We start from the raw sequence: 20,415 nt of genomic DNA, 5'->3' as shown, positions 1-20,415 counted from the left end.
CACAGCTCAGAAAAATAAATATCCAATTATTGTTTCCTTTTTAATGTTGTGTGTGTGTTCCAGCTTTATGCAACTGGATTGCGATCGTCCATTATCGATTCGTAGGATGGAATCTGATTTTCATAGCATAGGGTGAAAGGCCTTCGCTTTGTTAGCATCATCGATGATGCGCAATCGCCTGTAGCCTCTCGGAAATAACCTTCGCTTTCCCGAGCTTATCGTCGCCGAGTAAGGCCGCCATTTCTCTTCTTCATGATCTGAAAAGAGTGGAACGTTCTCTATCTTGGCCGCTTGTATATTTTGGGGTGACAGACGATAGCTGGAGCACTAAAAGATTTGATTGCCTTGTTCCTGGCTTCTCTGACAGCTCTTTCCCGGCATTGCAAACACTAATCTCGAAGGCCAGATGTTTAGCTGGCGCGCAGTACGATTTCATCCCGCCACACTACGAGTATTGAAAGACTCTCCAGTTCCTTTCTTTCCTCCCTACCCTCCCCAGTGCAGTAAAGAGGTTGAAAAGTGAGGGATCCCCGATTTCTTTTTCTTTGATAAGAGATTTTTCACTAGCTGGCTGTCTGGTGGTTGGTTGTTACATTTCCAGCATGATTCACGACAGCTGCGTTATTATCTTGTTTCTGCTTGAAGGAGAAGAAAGTAATAGTTTGCGAACAAAATTTGTAATTATTATTTATTAAGTGAACGTAATTGTGTAGAGAGTTTTCAACCATTTTTAATTTGCGCAACTGAGGTCGAATCATACGAGGAATATTTAATGTATTCTTTCTGAAATGTAATCTTTGATCTCCTTCCATCTTGCATGATAAGAAATCTGAATTGCATTTTAAATATTTTTTTTTTAGGAAACTGACTGTATGCAAGTATCGTGCAAAATGCACCTTTGCTGTATTAGTAAGTTTAGGTATGCAGTCTGGCAACTGAAGATAGAGTGAGAAGTGAAGAGTTCGTGAGATGTTTCGCTACGAGATAGCGAAAATCGCATTTTGAAGGCTCTCTGAAATGAAACTTCGGGTTTGAGACTCATTGAGTAGTCCTACGTTCAATTTTAAGAAATGAGAAATTTGTGCCCTGTGGAATACTTTCATTTATGTATAAAAGCTCTGACTAAAATTAATTGTTTTGTAGTTGAGAGGGCCCACCTTCGGCTGAGCGGTAAAGTCACTGAACTCTGATAGTTCGGTCCGTGGTTCAAATCTCGGCGAACGGGCTGGCTGCATGGATGTTTTCATGGGTTCCCCATGTATAACGTGTATACGAACCAGTTTTTGTTAGAAAGTCCTCCACGAAGGTATTCCAGCCCTTAGGTAGCCTTCGAAAGCTGTAATCAAATAAACCAAACGAAATCCTGCTGTTGAGAAGGCATTTTAGAATTACCCACAGATGCTACGACAGCAAGTTTTACAGTGCTACCTTTATTAAATGAATGATCGATGTGTGTATGAATGCGATTAAAAAATATGTACGAGGGCCATCCAGGAAGTAGATTACGTTTCCGTCTGTGTCCGCTAGGGGCGGGGCTAGCGCGGCCATCTTGGGGTCAGAGCGTTGCGCAGCTCAGTCTGCATCTAGCCGTGCTAGTGAGAGGTTCGTGCTGTGCTCCGTTCAGATACTGTGACGGTTTCAAATGTCTGCGTTAATTGAAAATCCCGCGAGCTGCGAGGTGCGCTCAGTAATAAGGTTTCTGACTGCAAAAAACTGTAAACCGATAGAAATCTATCGGCAGCTTCGTGAAGTGTATGGGGACAACATTATCACTGAAGGTGGAGTGCGTCAGTGGGTCATAAGATTTCAAAATGGTCGAACCAATGTTCACGACGAAGATCGAAGTGGGAGACCCAGCATAGTGACCGCCGAACTTCTCGAAAAAGTCGATGCTAAAGTCCGTGAAAATCGAAATTTCACAATAACGGAACTTTCTTTGAGTTTTCCACAAATTTCGCGAAGTTTGTTGCACGAAATCATCAGCGAAAAGCTTGGTTACCACAAGTTTTGTGCAAGATGGATTCCAAAAATCTTGACAGAGGACCACAAAAATCAGCGAATGGCTGCAGCGTTGAACTTTTTGGACGCTTACCATAAGGATGGTGACTCTTTACTCGATCGCATCGTTACTGGTGACGAAACATGGGTGAAACATGTGAACTGTGAAACGAAATTGCAATCAATGCGTTTTGATGACGACGCACAGCTGCAAGAAGAGGTAACGAAGTGGTTGAAGGCGCAGGCGGCCGAATTTTTCGACGAAGGAATTTCCAAGCTCGTACATCGCTACGATAAATGCCTTAATTTGTATGGTGACTATGTAGAAAAGTAGTATTTGAGTGTGGCTTTCATCTGTATATAATAAAATTTGTTTCCTATACTTTGTTTATTTTTTTATTCCAAAACGTAATCTACTTTCTGGATAGCCCTCGTATATGAATGATGAAAATGTAGAGCCCTAGTTTAGAGTGTTTAAAGGTACTCGTAAAATTTTAAGGAGAATGACTTTTTTGGAGGGCATGAAAAAAAATCGGTTTTTGAATTTTGATTTAAAAAAATAAAATTAACACTTCAGAAAATATACAACATACTTATTTTGGAAGTACTAGACGTTTGCAAGGTACGATAAAACGTGTAATTAAGGCAGATACGCCTCTATTTTAAAGGGAAGATTTTTAAGAAATGTCTTTTAAATAGATAGCTTTTAATTGAGACTTTAAGAGTATTTTTCTAATTATTCTCTGTTTATGTCAACAGCTGCTACACATAAACATTTCTGTTCAGTAGTACGTCTGTTAGTAACAAAAATACTTTACAGAGATGAGTTTGAAGAATTATTTACTTGAACATATCCTTTGATGGATCGAAGCTATTAAAAATTGGTTTGTTGGTGTAAAATCGAAAGAAATTGTGGAGAGGAGGGTGTAGTTATATGTTTTGAAGAACTTTATAGTTTGGGACTGAAGTGCTAAAAATTTCAAGTGTATATGTACAGTAATGCATGTGAGGAAATCCGAAACATTGACAAGATCCTTTCTTTAAAGTTGAAACAAAGCATTCAGGAAACAAAAATCTTTAAAAGACAAAATAAAAGGAAACGGAAACTGCACAGCCGGTTATTACAACATGATTACAATGCGAAACGTTAAAAAAATCCGAAAACTATGTACTGATAGAACACTTATTTTCGTGTTTTGCGTTTTTCCCAAATTGAATTTTTTTTCATTATTTAGGCACATTTTTGTAAAATTCGATCCTTATTTTGTTTCATATTGTTATTTCCTTAAATGTACTGAGTAAACCTTCAATCTCATCTATCCATCTCCAAGGTGAAATGAATTATTGAGACTCTGGTTTTGCTTTAAAGTTTGCTACATTTTTTAAAAATTCGAATTTTCTCGAATTTTTAATTCTATGTTTGCCGAAATGATTCTGTAAATACGAAAATTGTTAAGTGCGTATCTGAAATTTGTTATTTCAAGGACCCGTCAAATTTTTTCGCTCCCAAAAATGTGATATTCAGGATAAAAATTAAAATTTTACTTTAGCATAATAATGTGTAGTTTCTATAATTAAAATATTTTGAATCTGCAGTGGGCTTTACTGCGATAATAATAAGGCTATTGATGAGGGAAATTTACACGTTTTTCGCTATCAAAAAGGTCTTAATTTTCAATAGTATTAAATTAATTTCTCTCTCGATAATTTATAAAATATTTTTAAGTTAAAATTACGGCAAATCGAGTGTCGTTTGTTGAAAAATGAAAATTGTTTTATTGGTTATTTAGAAAGTGCGTTTTCTGTTGGAAATAAACCAGGATAAAAGTACATATATGTAATATTTAATAACTATCTAAGATGGAAATTTTGTTTTGGGGGGGGGGGTTTGTCTTGGATGATTCTCTTCCTAATGAGGACTCTAAAATAGCAAATAGTTTAGAACAACGGTTCTCAACCTTTTGAATAACGCGCATCTGAAATTTTTCAGATTTTAAATTACGTCCAAAGGGGCGTTTTTTTAACGTTTTGAGTGTTAATATCATGTTCTTTGCACTTAAACCATAAAATTCAGTTCAAGAGCAATATCGCAAAATAATGTTAAATTAAGCATATCTTTAGAATTTCCGATATACACAGTCTCGCGAGCTGGAGATAAAAGTTTTTTTTTTTTTTTTATATATAACGTTGCCATTTCTCGCTTTTAAAGCATTGAGTTTGTAAATCAAAATTCGTTAAAGTTTTACAAAATATAAAATCTATAATAAAACAAATTCCAAATTTGGGATTTCAGATGCCCATATTCGCAGTAGGATTTCGTCATTCAAAATTCGATGGCTCTATGTACCATTGTTTTATCACAATGCGAGAAATAGACAATCATTTATGCAGATTTTTCATTATTTAATTTCTTCAAATATAATGCAGGACTCGTAACATTTTGTGGCAACAGTTTGAAAAGTGAACCGACGTTTATGAGTCCGACGCAAAATGCCAAAACGAAAGCAATAGTCCTTCGGGACTGATATCCCTTTGGACTAAAAAAAAAAAAAAAAAACTTCAACCAAGATGTTTGGGTTTTAATTTTTGAGTTTAATTTTTAAAAATACTTTGCTTCTTTGCGTACCACCGGTTGTCATTGCAGTCAGTATGTAAATATTCATGCTGAATAGCTGGGTATTCAGAATCCGACTTTTTCGTAAAACATTAATTTAAGATGATGATTAATAAATACAACAGCAGGAATTAATTTTAACAAACGCTGATAAATATTGCTTTACGTGATTGATCTGCTGTATTTTTTAGCCATATCATCAATTTAAAAACATGAAATAGCAAAATTATCCATACTCTGTTGAGTACTTCAGTCGTTTATATTTCTTATCGAGAAAGTGTATTTAATCATATGAACCAAATGTTTTATAGTCTTGTTAGCCTTTTATATGGCAGCTAGAGATTCGATATGATGCTTTCAGGACTGACTGGAATTATCTAAATAACCAGAAGCTATGTTTTTGTTTTTGCATTTTCTTGCTTTTTGTTTCTTTACGTGCTCTTCTCATTGTTGGCACTTACTCCTCCTGTAAGCAACGTAACGTATTAAGCAACGTAATATTTTTCTATTTTATATGTGATTTAATATATTTAGCTTAAATGTTCCAAATCTTCAGCTTTGAGTCAAGGTTAGCTCAAACTTGAAGAAAACTGATCCGTCCACAAAGAATGAAATACATAACGTCATTTTCGCTGTCGGTGAAATGTTGTTATTTAGAAGCCACGTTAGGCTTAGGAAAACAGCCGCATTTAATAGAAGAGCTTGAAAACTTGATATTTTATACTTATTATGTTGAAATGTTGTTAATGGTGCGCTTTTTCATTGGAAATGCCCCCCCCCCACACAACATACACATATCCAAACTCATTTAAAAAAAAAATTCACCTGGGAAGTACATTTGTTAAGGAAAAGAATTCTCCCGCTAAGGGAGTGTGTACGCAATTATCACAAGTGGCATAAGAATTTTCGTTGCTAGGCTACAGGAGAGCTCATTATGCCATCAACAAAATTATTTGTAAAACTAGAATTGGATATATCTATATAGATATATATATTCAGTTTTTAGTTTTGTCTTTAATCGATAGAAATTGCGTTGTGCGTTGCCGTGTTTTTCCTAAGCTTAAACAAGCAAAACAAACCCAAAAGTCACGCATAAAAATATTTCACAACAGGATGATTATGCACTTTTCGCGGCTATTAATTTTGCACTGACATCAATGGGTTTCATCATAAAACTGTTAAAAATTTTCTGAGAATCGCGATCTTTGCTCGGTTTCATGGAACAGCATGAGCTTGATCATTTCTCCAACTTCCTTCTAACTAGCGTAGAGGGGGGGGGGTTCTTGCTTACCAGAACCGTGCCTATGTATTTTTTCATGTGGAGCATGTGCGCCCCTGTATGTAATGTAAGGTGTGCGGCTGTTTGAAGTAGAAGGGATGAAAAAGAAATGTACATGCATACAACACACACAGTGCAAGGTAATTAATTATATTTGTGTGCTTTAAAAAATTCTTCAAAGATAACTATTTTAAATTATAATACCATAATCATAGCATATTTACTCATATAGTCAGAAAATGACACAATTACTAATTTACAGTTTTAATGCAATAAAAATTTTCTTATTAATAATTGGTGAATAACATTGAAATAATATAATATAAAAATTGCTCTAATTTTTCAAGCATTTTTTATAATTCATTTTTCTTGCTTTTAGTGAAACTTTTTTTTTTTTTTTTTTTTAATCTGCTTTATTCGTGTTCTGTAGAATGGCCTTATTTGAAAGTATTCATGGTTTAAGTGAAGACAGTATATCTCTTTATTATTTTTGATTTGTTGACATTTCTTTCACCATCAACAATGGTAACTGGTAACATTGAAAAAAATATAACATTTATTTTATTATCGAAGAAATTCAGATCGAACGTGACTACCTATTTCACGGTAAAAACTTTGTTAAACGGTAGAAACATATCAAATAGGAAGTGAAATTTGCCAATGTTGAATTTAAAATTAGGTAAAAAAGTAACTTTATTTTGCGCCAAACCTTTTTTTTTTTAAAAAAATAAGAACTATATTTTAGGTTAAATAAGAAGTACATCAAATTAAACATGGATACAACAGTTCTAAAATTTGAACCATGAATGGCTATAACTGAATTTGCCACTGAATCATTGTGACAAATTTTACACACACACACATAAAAAAAAAAAAAAAAAAAAAAAAAAAAAAAAAAAAAAAAAGAAAGAAAGAAAGAAAGAAGAAAAAACTGGTAATACGCTATATTTCATTTTCAAACGTTTTTGTTTAATTTCGAAATGCTGTTGCAAAAAGTTTTTATGTGTCAGATTGGGGCTGCCCTCCGTATTTCTTCAGCGGATTTTGAAGCAGCTCATTACATCAAGCGTGAATTCAAAGAATGAATTTTAATATTAGAAAGTGATATAACTGTGAAACCTCAGTATTGTTTAGAATGAATTAAATTCTTCTCTCAATTTAGCTGAGTTGATCAAAACATAAAAGTTCTTTTAATACTTGTTGATGTGTTAAGTAGAAAATTAAAAATCATAATTTGCCTTTTAAATCGCATTTCAAAATTTTCATAACTTAATTTGGTGTCCTTCTAGTTGTTCACCTGAGGCAAGTATCTCACCCTTGTTTCGGCTGTGTCTTTTGCTAAGGATATTCTTTGTGCTCGTAGTAACAGAGACTTTAAAAATCTATTAGTTTTTTTTCTTTTTAAATAAATTTTGGAATTCTGGGAGGTGCTGTTATTCTGAGAAGGCTGCCTGTTCGTAAAATCAAGGCCGGCGTATTGAAATTTTCATTGTGTTATTCAGGTATTTTAGAAGTTTAATTCTCTCCATTTCATTCGTGTATTTCAAAAGCAAAATTCACCCCACCCAGTTCGATTGAAGTAACTTTTTAATACTAATTTGTGCATTAATTGTCCATGAATGTTTCTTGTTAATTGGTAAGTGTAGAAAAAATAATAATTATTGGGCATCATAATAACTTCAGTCTCTGGGGGGGGGGGGGAATCGAGAGCTAGGCAGTTTTTATAGTGAGCAAAATTAAAGACTTTTGGAGCTTAGAATAATTAATGTATAATAATAATCGACGGATTGAAGGCAAAGTCACTGCAAACCTCCGATTTGTAAAGAATGCGAAATAAAGAATTGAACAAAGTTTTCCTATATTCCTCTACTTTTATTTAGAGATATTTTCTAGGTAAAAATGGTGGTTACGAAAATATCAAATGGGGAATATCACCATTTTGAACAAGAATGTTTGTTATTCATATGAGAATGCGTCGTGATAAATTTATCTAATCTTATCAATGTTTGGACGTGCTGTTTTAATGCGACATACCTATAAAATTAAGGCTATGGTGCCCAGGCTTATGGTAAAAAGTCGTTTTCAACTTAAAGTATGTAATTGAATGTTTGAAATCAGTCTGATCGTGCTTTCCTATGCGAAGATCATATTATTGGCAGCTTATATAAATTTATCTTTAAACTCCTGTATTGAAACTTGCGTTAGTAATCGAGTGAAGCTTTCGCTTATTACGTGTAAAATTGCCAAAAAATCCCAAAAATGAAAATCCAAATAAATAAATAAATAAAATAAAATATACTATATTTTTATACGGTTGCCTACAATAATTACATAATATATGGTCGCTTATGATTTAAATAATGAAGTAACACTTTTCTTCTACTGGGTGGTCATAAAAAAACTTTCCTGATATATGAACCCCTGGCGGCCTATCCGTTCAATCAATCAATCAAAATGAAATTGCAGATATTTTGTTTGAGGGCATGCGCTCGAGATTGTGACAGTTACGATAACAGTCAAAAAATTCCGAAATTTTCAAACGGCAACACCCACTTTTGTCCTGCGTAAATTGATCAGCACATTGAAAAACCATACATGGCGTTGCAGTGATACACGTATGACGAAAATTGCCGGCATAAAATATTCTCAAAGAAGAGCATTGTAAAGGACCAGTAACAACAAAGAGTGAGGAGAGGGAATTTTTTTTTTATTGGAATTGCAAGTTTTCAGCGTTTTAAGGTATTTTGGAAGTACAAGTTTTCAACGTTTTAAGTTTAAATTGCAGCGTTTTAGGGTAAAGCCCCATCTCCCGTAACTTTGCAGTTTCGTGACCACCGCAATTTCCCTACCTCATTCTGATGGATTTCTGGTTCTGGGGTTATCTAAAAATCTAAAGCAATCATTAGTCCACAAGATTTGCCAGAATTGAACGATGCCATAAAGTCTGAAGTTATACAGACTCCTCCAGTGATATTACGTTCGTCATTGTTGTTAACAACAATCACCCGCACGTAGTGCGTTGTCATCTGCGAAGGTGAGCACTTTCAAAACTTGTAATTTCAATACTCCTCTTCTCGGTTGTTTTGTCGTTGGCCCTCCTCTTTGAAAATGTTTTACGCTGGTAGTTTTCGTCAGACGTTTATCGTTTCACCACATTTATGGTTTTTCAGTGCGTTGACCAATTTGCGCATGAAAAATTGAGAGTTGCCATTCGAAAACTTCAACTTTTTCAATGTAACCGTAACCGTGAGAGCTGTCTTGTTTTTAAACCATCATAATATCAAATGCATGCCGAATAACAATATCTGAAATCTCATTTCGATTGGTTGGACGGATAAGGCGCTAGGTGTTCATATATCGGCGAAGTTTTTTATGATTACCGTATATTTATTTCTTGCCGTTCTGAAACTTAATATGTAGTTTATAGAAGCATTTATATTAGTTACGTTTACAAGTCATCAATTTTCTGTCAAATTTAATCCCTTGTTGATTAAAAAACTGTACAATTTAAGAGTAAAAAACGCAATTCTTAATCTGTGCTATTATTCTACCAGCTGGACCCGTGAAATTGCGTTAGCTTTATTTATTAAAAATTATTGTATATATAATAACTAATTTAGCGGCTAGTATTTTAAAAATATTTTTTGACAAATGGCGGTCATTGTTAGCTTCGACTAGATGCTCTCTATCCAAGGAATTTTCCATAAATCTTATAAAATGTCGGGTCCGAGTTCTTGTTTTGCTATCGAATTTTGAATTAGTTGTATTGTTCGTGGCTTATTTTCTCAGATCTTTAATTTTAAGTAGCTCCAGCGAAGAAAATCTACGGCCTAATTCTGGCAGTCGCGATGGCTAGTTAAAATTCGAAAATCGGGTAGGGAAATAATACAACTGCGAAACATTTCTCTGTCGAGAATCTTTGTTTATTGTTAAAATTTTTAATCTAGTCTGTAAATTATTGCAGCATTAGGAGCTTTCCAAATTTTAAAGAAATTGTGGTATGCCCGAAAAGTATTAATCTTGACTTTCAAAGTAAAAGTGAACAATTTTCGTCCTATACTTGGTGGATGAACTTTCTCATCATACAGTAAATTACACTCATGTCCAAAATTATGTTTACATGCATAAATTCACGGATTTCTCAGAGACTATGACTTATAATTTAATGAAATTTCGTGGAATCATACATAACATGATGACACATAAATTCAAAAGAAAAAATTGAAGATCACCTCATATGATATAAAATTGTAGCATGAAACAATAAAAATGGTAATAAAGTGTGACAAAGAGAGTTAAGAAAAAAAGGAATGATTCAGAAAAATAATTAAGTCTTACGAATTTAATATGGAATATGATCTTCCCTGACTTGTACACACATATCACAACATGTTTTAAGGCTGGAAATAACGTTGTTAACCACAGTTTGGGGAATTAATCTCCACTCTTCCAGCAATGCCGTCTTCAGAGCATTTACATCTCTAGGAGGAGGATGTATACGTGCAATTGCTCTTCCAAGGTAGTCCCATAAGTTCTCTATCGGGTTAAGGTCAGGAGAGTTTGGTGGCCAAGGTATTCGCTTAATGTCTTCACTTTCAAGGAATTCATCAACGAGGTTTGCTCGATGTGGACGGGCATTATCCTCCATAAATAAAACGTCAGGTCCATATGCACCCCTGAAAAGTCTTACATAAGGATCTAAGACCTCATCTCGATATATCTGACCTGTCACAGATCCGCTGCTTAACACGTGTAGGGGCGTACGTCCATCGATCATTATTCCACCCCATACCATCACACCTCCACTACCGAAACGGTCACGTTCCACAATGTTCGAGGTATCATTTCGTGTTCCTGACTCCCTCCAGATGTAAACATGTTTAGAATCACCAGTTAAACTAAACCACGACTCATCAGTAAAGAGAACATGGGACCACTGATGTTCAGTCCAGTTTTGATGTTCTTTACACCAATTAAAGAGATCCCTCTTTTTCTGTGAAGACAGTAAAACGCATACCCTTGGCTTTCTGGCATAAAGGCCTTTTTCATTAAGCCTTCTGTATATTGTTTGCCGTGATGCAATAGTTCCAGTGGCGGCTGCAAGCTCTGAACTTAACTGGCGAGCAGTAGCCTTTCTGTTACGACGGGCAGTTAATGCCAGATACCGATCTTCAGAAGCAGTTGTTCGTTTCCGACCTTGTCCAGGCCTCCTTACAACACTTCCATCATTTTGAAACTGTTTCCATAGCTTAGAGACTGTCTGTCTTGAAATATTCAGACATGTGGCTGTTTCCATGATTGACTGCCCTGCTTCTAAACGGCCGATAATTCGCCACTTTACAGATTCTTCCAAATGATACTTCGAAGCCATAACAAACCGCTTTGAGTCCCTACACACTGAAATCAAACGCTATGTTGCAGAAATTCACTCAATATTCAGTTTGCGCAAAGCGCTTGATTCACCCTTGGATAACATAACGCCTAGATTTGCATATCACAAACCGTTTGATTACTTTTGATTGGATAATGCTAATTAGGCTTGGTTTTCACACATTCCCTGCAAATACGGATAACATTGATTCGATATTTCATTGAATATCATCATTTTGGGGTATGTAAAGATAATTTTGGACATGAGTGTACATTTGCTTTCGGGCACTTCTATTTTTGAAATGCTTTCGCATGGGTCTTGTACTAAATATTGAAACATAGACTTCAAATGTTTTTCTAATATATTATTTTTACTATATTTTAAGCCCTGTTTGTTACAAATATCATCGAAATACTACTTATAGTAAAATATTTTATTCAATATTTTATTCAAAAAGTATTAACCAGGAACTCGCATAATATTTCGGACTATCGGAAGTTTTGTTGAGAGGTCTTAGAAGGCGATGCTGTGTTAATATCTGTTTTAAAGTAAAAATAACAGGAATTGTTTACATTTAGAAATATAACTTGTGTTTGACTTTACATTTCCGTATGTGAAGTGAATATGGTAAGGCACTATAAATTAACAAGTTCTGCTAAAAATTTATTCATCATTTTAAAGATTGTAAAAGTATTCAAAATATCCAAGAAAATCTTTGATGTTTAGTGTTCAACTGTCTTTAACGTTATAAAACGATGGAAATTGGTGGAACTCTTGAAAATGCACTAAATTCTGTCCACTCACAGTCCAAGCTAACATCAAAGAATCGGAAATTTATCATACGAAAAATCAAACGACACAAAATTTAGTGCTGAAAAATTGACAGAGGATTTGGAAGAATATTTTGCAATGAAAGGTAACCTGAAGTTATAAGAAGAGTCATTAGGGCACATGGATACAATGGACTATCATCAAAAAGGACCCTTGTCAACAAGAAAACGAGGGAAACGTTCGAAAAATTCGTGGTTATCAAAGATTTATTATTTTCAAAGAATGTTATATTTCCAAAAAAGTTAAAATTTAATCTATTTGGAACAATGAACGAAGTACTATGTGGCCAAAGCTGAATAAAGAATTGAATTCGAAAAAGGTATTGTTTAGCCTCCGTTTGATGGAGACATAGTGATTGGTTTCTATGTCTTTTCGCCCAAATGACGTTTCGTCCAATCTTCCTTCACCCTTATGACCTGCGGAGAAGCGTCTTTACTCATTGGGGGGGGGGAACTCGCTAAACTTACAAAAATTCTCTTTGCTTAAAAGCTTATAGAAAATTTAATTCTTATATGAAGTAATAGGAATTAGTATAAATCTTGGCACTTAGCCAAATCCCTGTAATAGGGAAAAACCCAAGAAAGAAAGTGGAAAATGTAGGGAAAATTAGTTTTTAATTAATATCTCGCCTAATTAAAATCCCACAAAGACGCGAATGGTCAAAATGGCGTGCCACGGACCTGCGGAATCCAACGGTGTGCTTCGCTAAGCCCGGGTGCCAGCCGTTTCGGAGGAGATAATGTTACTTCACCTCATATATATATGCGGCTTAAGTGTCTGTTTGTCGCCGATAGTTTATTGGTTGCTTGCGTAACTGTACTAGCCAATGGGTTGAAGTTGCCATGGCACAGGGTACCGCCAGTGGTTTCCTTCATTGCACTCTAAGCAGTTAAGCAAGTAAGAGTAGGAAAATCCGTGGGGCAGTAAGCAAAGGGGTTTCTTCGCCACCTGCCGTGGGTAATTCAGTTTGAATTAGCAGACACCTTTGCACAAATCATTTTAATTACAATTTATAATATCTAGAACAGCGGTCATTTCGTATGACCGCGGGGCATTCTAGTATATTAATATTCTTAATGAAAACCGAAAGGCATCTGCAAGAAAAGTTGGAATGCAAAACACATTCTAGTTCTATCAGGATAAACAATTCTAAACACAAGTGCTAAATGTTCTCTCGTGGTTAGTTTGCAATTGTCCTGAAGTTATCAAAACTCGTCCGTATTCTCCTTACTTAAATCCTGTGAGCATGTATAGAGTGAGTTGGGGAAAGTGTTATTTCATCGAAAGTTCAACTACTACGTAAAATAATTCTTACGGAGGAATGGAACTAAATGAAATATTCTGTAGCTTAAAAATTAATTTATTAGGCGAAAAAATTGCCTGAGCCAAGGAAAGTGTAATGATATTAAAAAATATAAAAAAATATTCACAAAATGTCTTACGTGGATTCAAAAATCGAATTCTCACGGGAAATTTAAAATATTGAATGTCCCCGTATTTTCGTATTTTTATTAATATAAAAAGTTTGTTTAAAGTATCCGAAGGCTTGTATAGTGTATTTTCACTAAGTTTTGAATAGTTTTTTAATTAAATAAGTTTTGAATAACATTTTTTCAAAACAAGCAGGTTATAAAAAAGATAAACTCAGAAAGTATATTTCAAAGAAAAATGAAATTCATTTCGCTAATGTTTAGAAACTGATATTTTCTACTAAACTTGAAAAACAAATGTTATCTACTGTAAAATCTCCTAAGTGGCTACAGAGCCTCCTACCACCTTAAAAAGGAATTATTTACTTTTAAGCTATGGTGCTAATTACTTGCCATCTTGTAGTGCATCTGTCTTTCTAAAATGCTAATATTCAAGCCTGAGAAAGTAATACTCTCGTCTTGCCACATTAATGTGGAAATATATTACTACCTAAATGCTGACTATCATTGTGACATTTTTCCTGACAGGAATTCAAATTATTACTGTCATTATTAACCTAAAAATTCCCTTTCTTTTTCTTACAAGAGACTTAACTAGGAATACTGATCTAACTTAATGCAGGAAGCTTCATTCAAACGGGTTTTAAAAAATAAATGAAAATATACTGTTCTTTCTTATCAGTTTTTCAAGGTTACTGTAAGAGTAATATTTAAGAATGGGGGTAGATTACTTGGAGATAACTAACGTAAATGCTTCTTGCTAACTTTGCGGCCTAGGCAAAATTGTGAAATGGTAATTTAAGAACTGTAAAGATATATTTATATCGTCAGGCTTAGATATATAAAGCCATTAGACAAGCGCTTTTTAAATGCTTGTATCCCCCTCCCACTTTTTTTCTTTTCACCCACTTTGTCTCTTTTTAATCATCTTTTTAAAGTTTATTTTCCTCCTGTAATTTTTATCTTTGAGTTCACCGTGATTTAGTCAGTTTCGTGTTTATTTATTAGATATGGTGTTATTTAATTTCGCAAGAAAAACGCAGGTTTAAATTGCAGAAGTGCAAAAGAAGCGTTTTCCGCGGACGACATATAGTATTTTTTTCTCCTTGGGGAAAGTCAAATTACCTTAACTCGAAAAATTCCATCAGTCAGTCCCCCCCTCTAATGATGTAAAGATTATTTATTTATTGTATTTATGAGACGTTATGAAATTTGTTTTCAAACTGTGTTCTGAAAAACCATGTGGTTCCATGCAATTCCTCTACGGAATCATCAAAACTAATCATCTAAAGCAAGCGTGTCAAACTCAGTCAGATAAGTCATGATTTTGCAAAAGTGCGGGAATAGATTTGCAATGGCCTTTTTTTTATGCTTAAATGGTATATTAAAAAGTCAGTAAAGACCCAGAATCTTGCGTAATACTGTAGTTCTCTTCATAAGATAGAGAAAGAACGGAAGGAAATCCTGGTAGTAGATCGATACCTACTGTTTCTTTCCGGATACCTGAAATCTTTTCTTTTCTCTGCAGTTAGTTTATTAGATATATAGACACATGCTGCTCGCACTAACAATTTTGAGAAGCCAGTTTAATGTCCGTTAACTTGGATCTCTTTGCGGATTTGTTTCTTTTCATAAAAGAGAAAAGTTGTTCACACTGTCATACTACCGAACATTGATAAAAATTTGTGACTTTCTGGGATCGCAAGCAGGTATTTATAAAATTCGGATATATCCACTTCACTGAATTTTTTTTTTCTAGAGGCACGCTAAATTACTGTGAATTCCATCTATAAATGGCCTACAGCTTTCTTAGCGACAATTGAAAAATTATTTGTGTAAAGAAAGCATCGCAATAGCACACGAAGTTGTAAATACACCTCGATATGGGGTGGAAGTTATGTTAATATACTATAATTATACGCTTTTTGTTATTTTTTTGAGCTAACTGATTGCCTCGATGTTCCTTAAGTGCTGTTTTCTTCCTAACATAGTGTTCTACTATTTTCATTTTATTTCAGAGCATCCTGAGCCACAAAAGAATTATCTCGGGAACTGCATGCGACCTGCAGCCCCGATGTACTGATCCAAAGTAATTGATTAAGGGGACATTTTAAAAGCAATTACTTCCAACTTTTTACAGCTGACTACATAATAAAGCTACTTTCTGAAATAGTAATCAGAAAGTTTGTGTTGTCACAAATATTTTTATAATTTAATCCGCTTTGTGACAAAATTTTTCGTCATGTTTCCGCCTTGCGCGCGCAGTTTAAAACATTCTGTTGCATAATTTAATTCCATATTTACTATGTAGCTTTTATAACATTTGCAAACTACTGTGAACCAAAAATTCTAAGAATTTCATGTTGAGTTTTTATTTTATTTGGAGGTGAGTTTATAAAATGTATTTTATTAAAGAAATCTGTAATATTTTCATGCATAATATTTTTTAATATTAAAATATTCATCATATATTTGGTTCAGTTAGAAGATAGTGCCCATATAAAGAATTCCGACAAATTTCAAGTATGTAACCATTGGCCATTTTTAAAATATCATGCGCGCAACGTAGAAACATGACGAAAAATTTTGTCCCAAAGCGGATTAAATTACAAAAATATTTGTGGCAACACAAACTTTCTGGTTACTAGTTCCCAAAGCAGCTGTGTTATGTAGTCAGCTGTAAAAAGTTGGAAGTAATTGCCTTTTAAAATAAATAAAATTTCTCAATTCTTGCAACAGTAACATATTCGAAGATCATTAGGGGTTTAAGGTGTATGAGCCCCCTTAACTAATTACTTTCTTGTATGAAGTAAAGAAAGTATTGTAATCGCGAAAAATGTCAGGCATCATATTTCAACAAAAATTTCCATTTTGACTGTTCCCGATTTGGACTTTTTTTTTTCGTGGCAGCTGTACGTACGGATTACGGACAGAATAAACAATTGTTTTTCCAGAACGGATTGTAAAGTGGCTTCAAAAGGGATTTTTTTTGGTTACGTCTATATGTATATATGTATCTCGCATAACCAGAAAATGATTAGCCGTAGAACTTTGAAATTTTGTATATGGGACAGCTATAACATCTAATTTTGTACCACCCTTTTTTATTGTAATCGGCCATGCCAAACGTATATATATATATATATATCTAGCCGCGCCCTTACCGGGCTACCTGATTTTCGCAATCTTTGGTCGTAGTCGTGTACTTCCAATTACAAAAAATTCAATCATATAACAAAAATATTCATGTTTTAGAAATGTCAAATTAAAGAAAAATTTTTTGGCCAATAACGAAATCTAATTTTTAATACGGTCTCCCGGTTCTTATACTTTGGGAAAGTAAATAAAATAAATTTCTAAGAAGTTTGACACCGGACGGCAAAAATTAACCGGGATATTTAATTTCAAAATTTGCAGTTTTTTATGCAGTTTCAGTTTGCATTGAAAGACCGGTTAAGTTAGAATAATTCGAGGAAATAAGTTTGAGTGAAGTGCAGCAAAAAACGTGTATAATTTAATAGGCTGTTCAAGGAAGTCGTGTAATATCCCCTCCAATTATTATTATTATTTTTTAAATAGCGAAACTGTGATACTTTATTCCTGATTTAAAGAATTTCATATATTTCTTTAAGAAATAAGAAAATAATGTTTTTGAAATCGTGACTTTTTGTTGCACTGTTTAAAGTGCTGCTTCCGTAGGATATTCACGCTGTTGCATGAAAAAGAAGTCTCACCTGATGCAAACGAAAAAAGTTACGTTAATTTTTATTATCACTTACAGCTGGATTAACGGCATTGAATTCTACGTTAGCAACAATATATAATTTCAAGCCACTGTTACTTTCTTCTGGCCTTGTTTTCGTCATTTTCACTTCAATGATTCACGTCGTTTCGTTCATCACCATCAAACTTATAATGATATTTAATTTTTTTCTGTTTTATTTCAATACTTCTTGCATATTGAAATAATTTTCAATATGCAAGAAGTTAATATATGAAGTAGTTTCTATTTGGCTAATAATAATATACTTAAAAATAATTATATATTGGGTTTTAATTAAGTATATTAAAGGGCTGTGGATGTCTGTAGGCTTCATTTGTGGAATTAAAAATTCATTAACTGGAATTTCCAGTTACTTGAGTTGTATTTTTGAGGCTTTCAATTCTGGCTTATTAAACATCGACTGCCCTTAGATCATGTGTCCATTAAATCACTTTGCAGATCATTACGTGTAGTAAACAGTTAAAGGTTATCTCACTCGAAATTCATTTTGCTCCTGTTAGCATGGATAAAAGTACTGTTATGTTCACTTTGAATACTGCAAACGCGCGTGAGACATCCTAGAAGCTGTTCTTTGTCCATAAAGGCAGTTTTATGTCAATCGCCCACTGTCCACCATGACAAATTTGCTTTGAGGGCCTGAACTCGGACTCAACTAACCAAAGTAATGTTTTGTCATAACGTCGTGAATGAGCCCACCAGATTGTGCTGTGACAAACGAAGCCCAGACAAATGTGGATGGGGATCTTAAACCTAGTCTGGTGAAGTTCTGCTCTCAGTAGTTTAGCAAATAAAGCAATAGAAAACCAGCTCCATATCTTAGGGAACAGGCTGGCCAGTCGTGTGCTATCGGAGATTTCTGGACCCAGCAGTGGGCCAATCGATAAAACTACTGAACGCTAGTTATTCGGCCTGGTTCTACTGTTGACTGCATGGACATACGTTTTTAGGTGCTTTTATGAGGTTTCAAAAATGCGACCTACATAAAAGTGCCGGAACCGCTGTGCTGGTCGGATTGTATGCGCTGTAGTGATAGAAACCTGATAGGGAACTCATGATAAAAGTGGGTTTTGAAATGGCTTAACCCTTTTGTACTGTCGGTAACCACTTGATTTGGTGCAATAACTCGAGAGGTGACTGTCGATTGACACGATAATTCGAGCGTTAACAATGTTTATTTCGATTTGGTTTGGGCAAGTGCTTTATGAGGGTATTCTACAATATATGCTTATGAAACTGCTAATCTTTAATGTTAAATGCGTTTCTTAATTTATTGTTATTTATGCATCCTCGACGTTAGTTCGAACACGTCAGTCGTGGCAAAAGGAATGTTATTTTCTCACAGGCTGGCTAGTAAGCAGTAAGGCTGGCCAGTCACAGGCTGCCCAGTAAGTTACGGAGCCTAGAAAGCAGAAAATACGGTGAAAGAATGAGTTCAAGTGAAGACGAGTTTGATTGTTCGTTGATGAAGAATGAAATTACGTCTTTGTATAGTCTACTTGAGAGGACAGAAGCAGTGATAAAGTAAGAGGTGTAAGAAGGCGAAAAATCAGGGTAATAGATAGGGAATGTGAAAGCGACGGCTATTCCGCCCAAGAAGATAGAAAATTCAGAATGGATAACTTGCACAAAATCTGAAGGAATACCGTTTGTATTCGACGAAAGAGCCACAAGACTGCAAGTATCCTCAGACATAAGAACAACCATTAGATTTTTTTAAATTGTGTGTCAGCATTTTAAGTTAGCTGTAAGAAATTTACTAAATATGCGGAAAATCGTCTGGAGTTGCTGGTTCGTCCGAGCGACAAAAGCCCTCGAGTGCAAAGAATTGTTATGATGATTTCTATAAGTATGGCTTAATATTTGGAGTCCGTTTAATGGTGGAAAAGAAAAGACATTTTGAATTATATATGTATTTATTGACAATTTACATCATAATTGTATTGATTAAATGCTAATGATTGTATCTCTTTTATTGATCTCTTTTATAATTACATTGTTTTATTCTAGGACTAACTCTGCTTGCCTTTTCTTTTTTTCAGAATTGCTAAATATGTGTGGGTCGCGATAATTTTTTTGAAAATTAAATCGCAATGTTAAACAGTTTGGGAAAATTCTGGCTTAGTGCACTAGTCAGAGTTATCACATTTTCTCTCTGGATTTTGGGTATGAATATTTATTTTTTTAATTCCAGTTATAGTCTTAATTCAAACTATAAATACTTAAACATTTAAATTTCAGCTACGTTATGGGAGACAATATAGAGTAGCCGTATTTGTCAGATAAGGCAAATTATTTTTCTAATGCGGTAGGAATGAAATCCTCCAAATTTACACTGCTGGCCACCCAAATTGCAGTACCAAGAAAGGCAAGAGATATCACAACAAAATTTATTTAGTAGATAACATGTTGACCAAGTATCAAATTATTAAATTTGTAGACTTCTGTGAAGTGTTGTTCCTTCCAGAATCAGTAGCCAGAGTAGCAGCCATTTTTGGAGATCACCGCTGCCACACGCCTCGGCATTGATACAAAGACACTTTATTCTTGGGGTACAGCAGACCAAGGAGCTTCCACACGTTGCCAAAGTTGATCGGGTGTGGCAGTTTGGAATGTAATCTGGGTCAATCGTTCAGCAACCATGGGCCACATGTTTTCTATCGGCGAAAGATCCGGAGAGAGAGAGCCTGCCAGGGAATCAATTCAATCTGGCGATTGACAAAGAACCCTTGGACAATGCGTGCCACGTGCAGTTGCGCATTATCCTGTTGAAATATGGCTGTGGGCAAACCCTGACGGTAAGGAAGGACAACTGGCTCCAACACCTCGACAATTAAAGTAACGGCAATGCGTACTAGAGTAGTGCGAGAGTGATATCCAATACCGCTCAATACCATAATACCCGGTGCAGGACCAGTTGTGGCGGTGCATAATGCAGCTGTTCAGCATCCTCTCTCCACGGTGTCTCCAGACTTGAAGCCAACCATCGTGGTGTTGCAGACAGAAGCATGACTCGTAAGTAAAGACAATTTCATTCCATTCTATCCTCCACATTCTTCTTTCATCGCACCATTGGCGGCGGAGACGTCTGTGGTTCTGCGTCAAGGGTAG

At 34.9% G+C, this 20,415-nt stretch overlaps 1 protein-coding gene across 12 annotated transcripts in view; it reads left to right on the top strand.

Moving 5' to 3' along the window:
• Positions 1–20,415, top strand: part of LOC118186693 (homeodomain-interacting protein kinase 2-like) — a 270,441-nt gene that overhangs the window by 49,175 nt on the left and 200,851 nt on the right. For 3 of the 12 annotated variants that reach the window (XM_085821620.1, XM_085821617.1, XM_085821616.1), the window contains one exon: positions 19,347–19,470. The exons of the other annotated variants lie outside the window; for them this stretch is intronic. The gene's annotated coding sequence lies outside the window, so the exon portion shown is untranslated. The remainder of the gene's footprint in view (positions 1–19,346; positions 19,471–20,415) is intronic. 12 annotated transcript variants of the gene reach the window in all.

This window comes from Stegodyphus dumicola, chromosome 8 (assembly GCF_044657685.1).
Source record: "Stegodyphus dumicola isolate Sdum_Otavi_A_Nest chromosome 8, ASM4465768v1".
NCBI lineage: Eukaryota > Metazoa > Arthropoda > Arachnida > Araneae > Eresidae > Stegodyphus > Stegodyphus dumicola.
The sequence above is the reverse complement of the archived record's forward strand: the minus strand, read 5'-3'. Positions and strand labels throughout refer to the sequence as shown.